The sequence below is a fragment of the Nuphar pumila genome, chromosome 13, assembly GCF_984573655.1.
Source record: "Nuphar pumila chromosome 13, dmNupPumi1.hap1.1, whole genome shotgun sequence".
Lineage (NCBI taxonomy): Eukaryota > Viridiplantae > Streptophyta > Magnoliopsida > Nymphaeales > Nymphaeaceae > Nuphar > Nuphar pumila.
Genome location: NC_143261.1, coordinates 52,385,941 through 52,401,299, shown reverse-complemented (window position 1 = coordinate 52,401,299; position 15,359 = coordinate 52,385,941).

Genomic DNA, 15,359 nt, shown 5'->3' with positions numbered 1-15,359 from the left:
GATTAGGCAGTTACGTGAATGTGGTTATTCCACATTCACGTAACTCCCACCCACTACCCCCATTACGTGGTCACTAATGTGGCCCACTAGGAGGGTGTCAAACAGGGTCGTGGGTTGGACTCATGACTTATAAGGATGACATGACTTACAGGAGTTACAGTCGTTGTTGTAATTGCCCATGCAAGGTTAGCCTTTTATTATAGGCTTTTCTTAGAAGCTTATAAGATGGGGCCTAGATGATTGATGAGAACAACTGAGGAGTGTTCTCTTTTTTCTCATTTTGAGTTCAGGGTCGTCAATAGGTTGAGGAGAATTGTGCACGCAAATTTCATCCATATATGCATTCCTATTGTGCACGCAAATTTCATCCATATATGCATTCCTATTCCTACTTTTACATTATGGTTTTATTTTGATGAATGCCAGCAATGGGTCATGGGCCCACAGCCAGTGTTCTTACAGCACTACCAAATTTTTTTTTTGTTTTTTTAGCCGAGTCCTACTTTTGCCAAAGTAGGTTATATGTTCCCCCCTCCCCCCCCCCCCCCCCCCGAACAGGGCCGGTACTGAGATCTCATGTTCGGGGCTTCCAAATAGCGCCACGTATACGATCGAGACCAGCATGGTTCCCGATGACAATCCGCATCATACTGCATCGTAATTTGGTGCCGCAACAAAGACTTAAGTACCCTTTACCGCCATTCGCTTCATCTTCCTCGAACGAACATAAATGCCCTCCTTCTAGAAAACTGAACCGTCGGTTCGTGAAAAGGACAAAACTGCCCTCCATCGTTATCGCGCCAAAACGTTCCGCAGAGTTTGCGTATGTAGCAAGCGTTATGTTGTAGGATTCAAATAGTTTGAAACAATCCATTCTCGCTCTAAGCACTCTACCGGAGATTCTTTGCTTTCATCTGGAGTCGTCAGAGCATCATTTCCCTTTGTTCCAGAGCATCTGTTTCCGTCTTACCACTGCTTACTCTATAGTTGGAATATCCAAATTCTCATCGTTTCGGTGAGTTTCGTGTAAGGTTTCTTTCTTCAATCTAAACTTTGCTTCTTATACAACGATTTGTTTCTTGTGAACCCAAATATTCTGACGATTTTTAATCATGATGATCGTGTAATGTTCTGTGCAGGTTAGCAATGTCTGCGTCTAATCAGATTAGAGATACCCCGTCGTTCTATGGGTTGTCTATTAGAGAAGTGATCCGCCAATCCCATCTGTCTAAGGTTTTTGAAAGATACCAAAATATACTTAAGATTGAGAACGATAAAGACAGGAAAAAAGCCTTTGAATCGTATTATGCGGAGGATTATCCATCAGATATCGAGGCTGCGGACCAAAGAAAGAACTCTGAAGAACGGAAGATGCAGAACAAGGATGACGAAGAGAAAGCAAAGGCAAGAAATATTGATGAGAATATAAATAGAAGGCGGAGGATTAACGCACAGGTGATGGAAAAGAGGAAGAAGAATGCGGAGGAGTTTGAAAGGTATGTTAGATATTTAGTGGATGAAACTGCGGCACAATGTAAGAGGAGAGACTTGAAGCATAGTGCAATGCAAAACAAGGCAAGGCTACTGAAGGAAGAGGAGGAGAGGCGAAGGCAAATGAATAAGGAGGAGGAAGAGAAGGAACAGAATATTCCTCAATATGAGGAAGAAAAGGAAAGGCGAATGAGGGAGGAGTTTGAGGAAGCTAAGAAAATGCAAAGGCAGGAGAAGGAGAATGAGGAAAAGAAGGAAAGACAACGGAAGGAGAAGGAGGAGGAAGAAGAGAAGGAAAGAGAAAGGAAGAAGCAGGAGGAAGAATTGCAGGAAAGAAGGAAACAAGAACTGGAAGAGAAAGAAAGGCGGCGGAAGGAGAAGGAGGAGGAAGAAAAGGAAAGGGAAAGAAATAAGCAGGAGGAGAAAGTGCAGGAAAGGTTAAGGAAGAAGCAGGAGGAAGAGGCGAAAAGGCAGAGAGAAAGGAAGCAGAAGGATGAGGAGAAAAAGCAGAGAGAAATGAAGGAGAAGGAGGAGGAGGCGAAAAAGGAGAGAGAAAGGATGGAGAAGCAGAAAAGAGAGACAGAAAGGAAGCAGAGGAAGGAAGAGGAGAAAAGGGAGAGAGAAAAGAAGAAGAAGAAGGAGGAGGAGAATAGGGAGAGAGAAAGGAAACAGAAGAATGAGGAGGAGAAAAGGGAGAGAGAAAGGAAGGAGAAGGCGGATGAGAAAAAGAAGGATAGAGAAAAGATGGAGAAGGAGGCCGAGAAAAGGAAGGGGAGAGAAAGGCATGCGATGGTGGAGCCGGTAGAGATGGAGATTGAAAGTCAATTGGTGGCAGTGGACCCACCAGAAAGTCCCAGGTTGGAGGGAGAACAGGAGAAAATAGCGATCAAGGTAAATATATCCGTTCTCTGTGAAGATTTAATAACATGTTTAGCGATTTTGGCATAGCGATTACTGTGTTAGGTATTAATATGTATAGCGATTACTGTGATAGTCTGTCTGCAACCAATATTATTTATAGCGGTTAGTAGAATAGTATTGATAAGTACAAATGGAACTAAATTACAATTGGTAGGAATAATATGTTATTTTGTGTTACAGGGAGTTCACAGGAGAAGTAGAGCACTAGGTGAAAAGCTCGGAGGTCGGTGTCAATGGCCTGTAGTTCTGTCGTGGTATGGTCAGCTGAGTGCATATCGGAAGGACCGATTACAAAATATGCACTTCGGTGGCCTTTTGGACCAGCAATATTTTGAAACTTGCTGGAATACCATGACCCACCTGGTAAATAAATGGAATGATAAGACGAACACATTCCAGTTTGATTCTTTTGAGATCACCATGACTCTAGAAGATGTGGCGAGGATCACTGGCCTTAAGTGCGATGGTAGTGTTGTCCTGTTACGGCATTCAAACTATAACGCAAGGGAGAAATGCACGGCCCTGTTAGGAATGTCGATGGACGAATAAAGTCAATGTATTTCTGGTGGAATAAATTCCACATCAATGAAGGTCTCATTTTTTCGTAATAAATGGGAAGGTCACTCCGCTACTTGTGCATCTGAAATAGCTGCCCAAGAGTTGCGCAGCTTCCTTCTATATTTTTTTGGTCTTACATTATTTTCCGATTGTTCTGGTTCGAGAATAAGTTCCATGTGGCTGCAGTACCTGGCAGACTTAGACGAAGTCGACAACTATGCCTGGAGTGCCGCTATGCTCGCACACTTGTACAGTCAACTCCACCGTGCGAGTAACGGTACAAAAACAGTTGGTGGATTTTGGCCATTTGTTCAGGTATTTGTTGATTACATACTTAGTAATTGTAGAACAATCTCATTTCAGGTTGTGGTGTTACTAATAATATTGTTTTTGTTAGGCCTGGGCGTTGGAACATATTATCCCATTGCGTCCTCGTTGTGGCCCTCCGATTTGTGGTTTTCCAAAGATCGGTCGTTGGGCTAGAATAAACATCGCAGTTTATAATGCTAAGTCCATTTTAGATGGGTTGCAACTAAACGAGGTAAACGTTCTAAAATTGTTTACAATCGCGTCAGCATTTACCATTGAGTATTATAAATCGTTGTAATGTTCAGCATTCTTAAGTATTCATCGCTGCAAGATTGTCTTCCGTAATACATATCGTTGTTGCCATATCATGCGTAAATAAATGTTAATATATTTGTCATTCGTTATTAAAAAGAATTACCAATGTACAGGTTTTGTGGAGACCTTATGGAAATGGGGAGGACGATGACGAAGACGTTGTTGCGGAGGCTGCTAGATTGTCTTACCGCGATTTGTGGCTATTCTGCAATTTTGAAGCCGAGTTGCAGCAAGGTAGTCGAGTTCTTCTACAATCTTGCTTGGGGCAGTCTATCCCAAATAAGCCTTTGGAAGTGAGAAGGAAGATGAATAGTGGTGGAGACAGGAACGTGAATTGGCCCGATCGCTACAGGGACGAATTATTAAATTGGAACTTAGGTGGTTTGATCCCTTATATTTCGAAACCACGTGAAGGACGACAATTTGATCCCTTCTATTTCGAAAGGTATTGGGAACCAATGCGGCGAAATCTGAAGATTGAAAAAATTGTGAACTCATGCCTCCCAACTGCCCCTTCTCATGTTGCAGCCCAGCCTCTACAACCAAAACGTCGTCTCTCTCCGGTTACTACGACTGGTCCCTCAGTAACAAAGCGCGAGGAAGAGCGAACACTTGCACTAAAAAAAAACATTGTCTCTGTCGCAAAGTTCGAAGTTATGGAGAGGGAGAATAAGAAATTAAGAGCAGAAGTAAGAACTATGGGGATTCAATTGAACTCAGTGGTAGAGATGATGACCAGTTTTCTTAATAAAGGTCTCGCAACGAAGCTGCCACGCAGAATAGACAGTGCACAAATAAAAAGTGAGAGACAAGTCTATGATATTTCATCTGATTCGTCAAGTGCCTCAGAATAAATCGTAGTTTTTCATTTTTATCACGCTAGGTTATTGTTGTAATTGTATAATGAGTTGTAGTAACGTGACATTCTTTTATTGTTTAATTCTTTATTATTACATCTTTTCGTCTGTTGATCTCGGTAATAAATAAACTTTAATCGAAAATAGATGTTTGTTCAAAAATCGTGGCATTGCCTAACCTCTCTGGCATCGCTAAGGTATATCATTTCTGTTTAGCAATCATTGTATTTGTCTCCGCCTCGAAAGAATATCGAATTAAGGATTGACGATGTAAGCCGTGAACAATAATTTAACGAGTTCTGACGGAGTAAATGATAACAGTCAATAGCGATAAGAAAAGGGTTTGTCGTTGCATGAATATATCGATGTATCCATATACGATAATCAATAGAATAATCGTGAAAGATTATTCATACCTAAAAGCTTGTTATAATGCGACCGACAAACGACGGGTTTTTTATTATTTAAAAGTGAATAATTAAATTTTCGGGGTGTTTCCGAAAAAGTCTGGCATGTGAGACGACGTATTTTTAATTATTTCTATCGAAAAAAGGGCGGTTTGTGGAAAGACGTATTTTTAAATTTTTCGAAAGCAATCATTTAATTTGGCTGCGGCTATCGAAAATAGGGCGGCATGCGAAAAGACGTATTTTTATTTATTTAAAATGCAATCATTTAATTAGCAGGCTGTTTTCCGAAAATGTCCGGCATGTGAGACGACGTATTTTTAATTATTTCTATCGAAAAAAGGGCGGTTTGTGGAAAGACGTATTTTTAATTTTTTCAAAAGCAATCATTTAATTTGGCGGCGGCTATCGAAAATAGGGCGGCATGCGAAAAGACGTATTTTTATTTATTTAAAACGCAATCATTTAATTAGCGGTCTGTTTTCCGAAAATGTCCGGCATGTGAGACGACGTATTTTTAATTATTTCTATCAAAAAAAGGGCGGTTTGTGGAAAGACGTATTTTTAATTTTTTCGAAAGCAATCATTTAATTTGGTGGCGGCTACCAGAAAAAGGGCGACATGCGAAACGACGTATTTTTATTTATTTAAAACGCAATCATTTAATTAGCGGGCTATTTTCGAAAAAGGGCGGGACGTTAAAGGACTTTACCTCTGTATTTGACTGAAGACGGCGTTTCCGTATCTGCGTTGCAAAGGTGCCATCGATATCTCCGTCCAGGCATGGCGCCGAAGAAGGGGACAATCAGAGCAGTACGACCAGCCATGGCGTCCAAGAAGACCACTACTGGGCCAATACGACCCGGCACGGCGCCAAAGACGATGGGAGCACTACGACCGGGCACGGGGGCAACTGAGAGGACGGTGGGAGCAAAACGACCACGCACGGCGCCAACGGAGAGGACGATGAGAGCAAAACGACCAGGCACGGCGACAACGGAGAAGACGATGGGAGCAAAACGGCCAGGCACGACGCCAACGGAGAAGACAACCACATCCACAGTACCAACATTAGCGCTTAAGACGTATATTTTTTGAAACGCTTGAGCGGTTTAGTCAACATTTGCCTTTTCATGTCGTATTTGGACTATTGTTGTTTACTGTAGACAATAATTTCAATGTCGAATCCTGAATACCACGCTCATGGTGCACACAGTTCAACATCCACAGGCAAGGTTGGGCGGCAACGCCCTGACGAGTGCGTAGATGACATCGAGCAGATGCAAGATGAATTTGCAGTTGGGAACACTATCAGTAATTTTGTAAGTATTTAACCACTATCAATTTCTAGGTCGTTCCGGTTTGTATGTTTTGAAGTTCATAAATTTGTGCAACCAGACAATGTGTGATTTTGTCAATTACATCCAGAGCAACCCAAAGAGCAATACAGTTCGCATCATCAGCCCTTATTTCATGGTATGTCTGGTCCGTTGTTTTTTTGTTTGCTTTTATGACGTACTCACGTTTCTTGGTGGTTAAATCTTACTATTTCGTGCAACAGATGTACGTCCGTCAAAAGCCATACAACATTGGATTCAGAGATGCACTACCTTGTTGGAACAGTGATGATGAGTGCCTAGACATTTCAAAATTTGGAAAGGTAATTGAACAAACCTCTTCTCCAAGGTTTAGTCGTAACATCTCCATCACGATATGTCTGCGAAACATGAAAAATTATTTTATCGATTCGCAGATTTTACTTCCTACACTCTGGCAAAATCCCGCCCATTGGGTCCTATATGAGATGAATTTTCTGGAAAAACAACTATGGTGCTACAACTCATTGGACTGCCACATTGGCGTAGAACGTGACGCTATGCATTTGGTATGCTTGTGCCCATAGGTGAATCTTAGCTTTTCGAGGTAGACCGGACTGTAATATATTATCCCTTTATCACAGGCGGGATTCCTTAACGGGCTTGGTGTCGACATTGCCGAGTGGATGTTGCTCTGTGCTGACGATGCACCTTTACAAAGTAATGGGGTCGATTGTGGCATCTTCGTAATGAAGCATATTGAAGCAATATACAATGGAGAAGAACCTTGTTTTCACGCTGTATGAGCTTTGTATCCGATGTTATTGTTTATTCCTGTTATATATTGGTTTCACATTACATGTTTTGTTGCAGGATCATATGTCGGAAATACGCTACGAAATATGGCAACAATTGATTGAGTTTAAAAAGAACGGCAGACAAAATATGTGAAGTGAAACATATCGATTGTTCTGTCTGTACAACCTAACGAGCTCCGCCATCACCATTCTCGCCCTCCTCCTCGACAGCAACCCAGTCGGTGCAGTCGCGCTGGGGATTGCCAGCAGGAGCTCCACCATTGTTGTATACGCATAACCAATGCTGATAAAAGTTGTTCTTCAGTAATGAAAAATACTGTACGACGAAATATCTTTCTGAAAATCGCATTCTGTGACCTTATCAATAAGAAAGGTTTGTTCTCAGAAATCGTTGTATTGTTGAACCTACGCAAATGTACACTGATGTACACCTAAGTCAATTTCTTATGCGTAATCAAAAATAGTTTTGTGTCGTATGCGCATAACCAATGTTGGTAGAAGTTGTTCTTCAGTAATGAAAAATACTGTACGGAGATAGATATTTCTAAAAATCACATTCCGTGACCTTATCAATAAGAAAGGTTTGTTCTCAGAAATCGCTGTATTGCTGAACCTACGGTAAGATACGCCTAAGGCGATTTCTTGGGACGTGTGTGGACGTACTTTTGGATTTATTTGAGATCGAAAAATTCGGTCCAATCGCATTGATTAATATTTGGAATAGCCCCCACATTGTTCAATTTTATTAATGTGGAGTGCATTTTTACTGAAGATTTGCTTTTGGTTTAATGAAACTGACGTATATACTTGAAAACTGACGGAGGGTGATAGGACGTTTCATTAATATTTGAATGACACAACACACACTTCCACTTTGCTTCGCAAATAAGGAACCGACAAATCGATAATTCCTGCGTATAGGCGGCTTTGACGCAGTTGTCGTATCCATTTATACTTTTTTCATGTCTGCAAGATCATAATTGAAGGAAACGTCATTTAAAATTCAAGAAATTTTCAAATTCTTTCACAAGTTTTCATGGTGGTAGCAGTGTAGTTGACGGTAGACCACTAAGCGTATCGCTTTGTACTATTCGTAAAATACGAAAGCTACATTAATGGCCCTTATTCACCACTTTTTTCATATGTCAGCAATAAAGCGATGTTTAAGCATACAACATTTCATAGCGATGTTGAATATTATCATTTCGAACATTAGAAGTCTTTGTTCATTAAAATACATCGCAGTCTCACTCAGCGACTGTCAACCACGCTGGTTGAGCGCACATCTTTTATCAATTACAAGCCTTTTAGATGCTCGCGAGGCCTCTTTCACTTTCTCCTCCGCAATTAGAAAGGACGTCAATTTTTTGCAGAGTTCTTCGCGGAATCCGGGTATATCAACCTGCAAAAACAGATTGTAAAGTAGAAGCAATAGACATGCACTTAATCCCCAATAACAGAGGCGAAGAAATGGCATACAACATCGAAAAAGGGTTCTGCATCATTGTATATTGCTTCAATGTACTTCATTACAAATACCCCGCAATCAATGCCATTATCTTGTAAAGGAGCATTGTATGCCATGCGATAGATCCACTCGCTAGCATCGACTCCCAAAATGGCTTTGAGGAAACCGATCTGAGAATAATGCGACCGACAGTAAATTCATGACCCCAGTACACGACTTGTTCCTCACATAGATATTGAAACTTACGAAATGGGAAATGTCTAGCCGTAAACCACTGTCAACTTCCAACGAATTGTAACACCATAGTTGTTTTTCGCGTAAATCCATCACGTATAAGACCCAATGCTTTTCAGATTGCCATAGTGTAGGAATCAATATCTGCAAATAGATCGAAAAAATGATGTTAGCACTTGTTATGCTGTAATATTGCACTGTAGGTTTGTTTGCTTACCTTTTCACTTGACAAAAGGTCTCTGCGGTGATTACCGTTAACCCAATAAGGTATGCCGTCTTGAAATCCACTAGAGTATGGCAAACAGCGTAAGATAGTCTGCAAACCCAAACATTGCTAACACTAACGATAACATACGAATCAATTGGACTAAATCAATAACGGAAAACAACATAAAATAAAACTGATATACCATGAAATACGGGCTTACGACGCTTACAGTCTGGCTTGGTGCGCTGCTTTTAATATAACTGACGAAATCGGATATAGTCTGTTTGCAGCAAATATGTTGTTGTTAACGGACGTACACATGGCTTACGTATATAGACAACTGCTACTAGTTTCATACTAACAAAATTACTGATCATGTTGTATTGTGCGAATTCACTTTGTATTCTGTTGATGTCCTCCAGGAGTGATTGACTAAGTTTTCGCCCAACTTCGTCGGTGGATGTTCGGCTGAAATGAATGCGGACATTGCAACGAACGATATTGAAATTACATTATACAGTACACAAAACACAAATCGCAAAAAATGGCATGAAACAGACGGATTTTGATGAAAATGTAGACGATATGTAGACAATATACCCATGATTCACCATTGTTGGTCGTGTAGCTGTCTTCGTCTGTGTAAGTTTGTATGTTGGAGGACGAATCACCTGGTTTATGAAGGAACCGTCGGTTTGATTGTTGCTGGTTCACGAAGTAGAAGACAAACACAACTTCTAGTACTCGTGCGACTATTTATGACCTAAAAGATGTACTGCCCAACCAACATGATCAATGAATACTGTACGACAAATCAAACATTTATTGTTATCAGTTGTAACTGAGTAATTCGACTTCATATTCGTTGCATGGCGATTTGTGGTTATCGTTGAATACCGATTTGTGCAGCAATACTCGGCCTTTGTAAAGGGTGTTAGTCAACGCCGATTTGCGGTGTTAAACGATACTAGCATAAATTGATAATGAACGTATGTTGATAATAACCCCACGGATCTAAAAAAAAACCCACGGGTTGAACCACATAGCGATTGTGAGAAATTATGGAGTACCACTCACACTTGCACTTCCACTGTTAAAGCGAACAAAGTTCCCCCTGTACTAGATGAAGAGGTTGACTTACCTCTTAAGAAATGAAGTGAGGAAGAGAAAAGACACATTGAGTAGCCTTTTATTTACAATATATGGATACAACATTTCACAGGATAACAATAATGATTTCAAAAGGCAATCGGAGGTGTCACAGGAATCTCATGTGGGCTATTAATTTAGTTGTCATGCCTCTTTGCATGCCCCGATCTCCACAATGCCGGATTTGTTTTTGCGTTTATAGTCATTTGTCACTGACGACTTGCGGTCCGTGGTTGGATTTGCTTAAATCGATAGATAGCGATTTTTTGCTTCTGCAGGAAGTCGATTGATGACATCACTATATGGTGATTTGTGGTTATCGGTGATTAGCGATATGTGACATCGCAGCATAGCGATTTAAGGGTATTGTTCGACTGTCGATCTAAGCGCGATGACAAAGGTTGTTCAAGTAAGCTTTTTTGGGGCATTGACCAAGGTTTCGCTTCATTTTATGATCCAAGTAGGCTTTCAACCGCGCAGGTGATAGCATACTTAGATCATAAAATGAAATGCAACCTTGCTCATTGGCCGAAAAAAGCTTACTTGAACAACCTTTGTCATCCCGCTTTGATCGACATTCCAACAATACACTCAAATCACTACGCTGCGATGCCACATATCGCTAATCAACGATAATCACAAATCGCCATACAGTGATGTCATCAATCGACTTCCTGCAAAAGCAAAAAATCGCTATCTATCGATTTAAGCAAATCCAACCACGGACCGCAAGTCGTCAGTGACAAATGACTATAAATGCAAAAACAAATTCGGCATTGTGGAGATCGAGGCATGCAAAGAGGCATGACAACTAAATTAATAACCCACACGAGATTCTTGTGTCCCATACCTATCTGTCGAATGCATCAGAGCCCGTCATGAAAGAGAAAATATTAGACACTGAATTAAGTTTCACAAGAAATGCATACCTCCTCGCAACATTGATTACATACCAAAAGACTTGTAAAACTGTAGCGATCGTTGCCGGAAATCTGGTCGGGAGGAATGTAGGTTTGAACGTTTGGTGGTACTTCTGCATGGTATTGCTGCATGATGGACATTACACGAGTTAGCTATTTGACAAGCTTCACGCAATGGGAAGCAATATAATGTTTTACATACATGTTCATTGCAAGGGCCTTGTTGTTTTTTATTACAGGTAGGTTGTTTCTTAATCCTCTTCTTGCCAACCAATTCTACTGCACCATTTGCCCTCTGACGACTGCGATCAGAGGCAGGTTTTCTTTTGATACCCTTCGCTTCATGAATATGTTCATCATAATCAACAACGTTCACTACTGACTTGTTGAAGATAATGTTTACGCTTCGGTGCAACTTCTCAGGAGTGTCAAGCGAAACATGATTTTGACCTACGCTTTTCGATTCAGTTATCTTCGTCTGGTATTCATTCGCTGCAATGGACTTAATGTGAATTAACTCCACGTTTTCAAGTAACTCCGTTGCAGCTTTTCTCACACATGCATAGCCTTCTTCACTTCTCGATGCCAAATCAGCAACATGCATGAATGACCTACACAGTTGTTGGTAACGGGAGGCTATGTGGCACTTCTCGTCAACACCAGATTTACTCGCATTGTCCATAACGAGCATTTCAATCTTCGCGTGTCTGGTCCATCTTCGCATTACGTAAGACTCAGGTATTTCTTGTATCTTCTCTTGATTGAGTGCCTTTAATGCATGACAGCATAGAATGCCTTTGAATTCATACATTTTGCACGAACATTCTACCCTTCTGTTGTCAACATTGTACGTGACATGTGCTTCTTGCCTTTCTTGATGCTTTTCGCCCTGACAAAAAATATGGTATTTGTGCATATTCTCGGTTTGCACGAGTCCTTCTATTTTGCAATTCATGACATGCAACACCTCTTTCTTGATCCATTCAAATACAATTAGTGTATACAGAGCTGCAGGTCGCATCAATATTTCCATGCCAAAAGTTTGAGGTCGTGTATTAAAGCATTTCACGTCATGTTCAAGCTCATTTTGTCTTAGACCGTCTACAAATAATTCATATTGTTCCATGAAACGAAACATTGTTAAACATGAATACAGAGTTTTCTTCAGGGTGGCATGCATAGATTCGGCTCTTTGTGTGCTTATCATACCTGCACAAAAGTATTGTCTTCCATATGCCAATGCCCACTTCTCTTTTTCTGCATATAAATTTTGTAACTACAGACAGTCAGTAAGGTCGTATGTCTTAATCATTTTGTCCCAATCTGACTTAAAAGTGACCTCGTCTACGCTATGAAGTACACACCTTGTAAACGTTTTGTCAAACCCTGTATTCTGATTAAATATGTGTCCTATGTTCTTTGCTGCATTTTGAAAGATATGCCACAAACATAGGCGATGATGTGCATCTGGCCACACATGAAGCACTGCAGCCGCAATTGCGTGATCACCATCTGTAAGTACAGTTTCAGGATGCTTCCCGTTCATTGCCTGTGTAAATACTCTGAACAACCACTAAAAGCTTTCCTTGGTCTGGTCATACACAAAAGCACCCCCTAATATACAACTCTGTGTGTGATGGTTCACTCCCACAAACTGCGCAAATGGTCACTGTTCAGTATTAATCTTTACTGTAGTATCAAACACAAGCATATCATTGAAGCATTCATAATCTACTCTAGACTTTGAATATGCCCAAAACATATTCACAGCATATCCATCTTCGTCCACTTGAATTGCACTAAAGAAACCATGTTCATTGCTTGATTTATTCTGTAAGTAGCGAACCAAACAACATATTTCTTCGTTCTTTATGTTATCTGTCATCTTCCTTCTCAAGTGGTTTCTTAGATCCAAAGGAGTGAATGGCACATTTTCGCGACCATCATCTATGCGGGTAAACAAATTGTATGTCTTCCTTGGTGCAATGCCGGCGCTATCGGCTATTTCAGCCATTGCAGCATGCGCTACAGTTACTTTACGATGTGACCTTAGCAAAGCAGTCATAAATGATGCAGATAAATCACGATTATGATCACTGATTAAAGTACGCACGACAAATTTCCCATTCAGATGTCTTCTCAAAATCAATCTCGCCTGACATCCACATCTTGATTCTAGCATGCTCCTTGTTGGATTTCCCATTGATTTCTTTCAACCTTGCTTGGAACATACATATGTCTTTCTAACCAAGACACCCTGTGCATTTTTTGACCAAGAAAACCTTCTCACACTGAAGCCAACTTTTAAGGCATAATCATTGTAAAATTTATATGCATCTTCATCGTTATTAAACTGCATTCCTTCTATAGGAACATAGTCACGTGTAATTCCATGTACATTTCCAGTTCCTACGGTATCAAAATCTACCTCATTATTGAATTGCATTTCTTTTCTTGGAACATTCAAGTCAAGTGTACTTCCGTGTACATTCCCGGGGCCTACACTTTTATTATGTGCACTGTCATCGAAATCTACCTCATTATTGAATTGCATTTCTTCTCCTGGAACATTCAAGTCAAGTGTACTTCCGTGTACATTCTCGGGGCCTACACTTTTATTATGTGCACTGTCATGGTAGTCTAACTCATCATTGAATTGCATTTCTTCCGCTGGAACATTCAAGTCAAGAGTGGGTCTGATGCCTGCACCCTTCTTTTCATGTGCATTGTTAGTGCAAATGTTCAATACTTCAGTTGCGTCATAAGTATAGATATTCAATTCTCTAGATCTTTCGATGGATTCAACTACATCATCTTTATTACAACCTGATGATAAGCTCAACAATGTTTTAAGCAATATATCAATTTGTGTTTTGCAGCAAAATAGCAAACAAATCGATATTAACTAACAAAACGGGAGTCTGTTACTAATACAGCGGTTTGAGATACAATGCATACGATGAATGAATGTAGGATACCTGATGGGGTAGAGGCCCTTCCTAGCATCTGCAAACAAGCATTCTTGTCAATAGGTCCCAGCGTCTTACAAATATCGATAAGTTTCCAACCTTCGTAAGAACAAGATCTACCTGCAATAACCAAACAATGCCTTAATGGCACACAAGACGACATGCCTTCTTCATCGATCGCATGATGAGATGAAAAGCTACTCACGCTGCCTTAATGGCACTGGTTGGAATATTTGTGCATCATTGCTTTCTTCGATAATGCCTAACAACAACGACAAATAAAATAAGGCAGTGGAATGTTTTGTAAGCAATATATCAATTTGCGTTAGCAAGCTGCATAGCTTTACTACGATTTAATCAGGATGCATATAACAACGGATACCACTAGGGTTAAGCAAGTCAAAGCAACGATTTAATGCATGACAGTATCAAATAAAGTGCAGTTTGATGTTTGCTTATACTGAGCATCGACTTATCGCTTACCATGCCAATAAAATACACATGTCGTACATGTGTGTTGACGATAACGCTCTCATAATATCCACGAGTCTCTAAAGCGAGTTCAATAGAAGTCGCTGAGAGAGCAGCGATATGCATGCGAAAATCGCCCCGCCATTCGTGTAACGATGTGTTTCTGTATCCACATGTTTTCAAAGTCTGTGTACAAATATCTTACAAATACATATTACATGAAATATAATATCTTACACAAACGATATGTATGTATAGCGATTTGTAAGATATTGAAAATCGATGCGGCAGTTCAGCATAATAACTTACAACTCAACGATACAAAACCATACTATCTAAAAGGTCGATAAATATATCGCACAATAAATTACAAATCGATAAGGAAGAACTTGAGCATAATAGCAAACAAATCGATATTAACTAACAAAAATGTATCTCACAAAAATGGGAGTCTGTTACTAATACAGCGGTTTGAGATACAATGCATACGATGAATGAAGGATACCTGATGGGGTAGAGGCCTTTCCTAGCATCTGCAAACAAGCATTCTTGTCCATAGGTCCCAGCGTCTTACAAATATCGATAAGTTTCCAACCTTCGTAAGAACAAGATCTACCTGCAATAACCAAACAATGCCTTAATGGCACATAAGACGACATGCCTTCTTCATCGATCGCATGATGAGATGAAAAGCTACTCACGCTGCCTTAATGGCACTGGAAGAAATGTTTGTGAATCATTGCTTTCTACCATGATGCCTAACGACAGCAAAAATGAAGAGAAGACACTGGAATGTTTTGTAACGCAAAGCAGGCACGAGAAGGTGACAGTGTGTTGTACAACAGGATAAAAAACAAGGCAGAAAGCTAGACCGGAGACGAATGCAAAGTTTTGGTTGATAATGAGAGCAACTGTTACAGCAGATGGCGCGGGAGTTTAATGAATAGG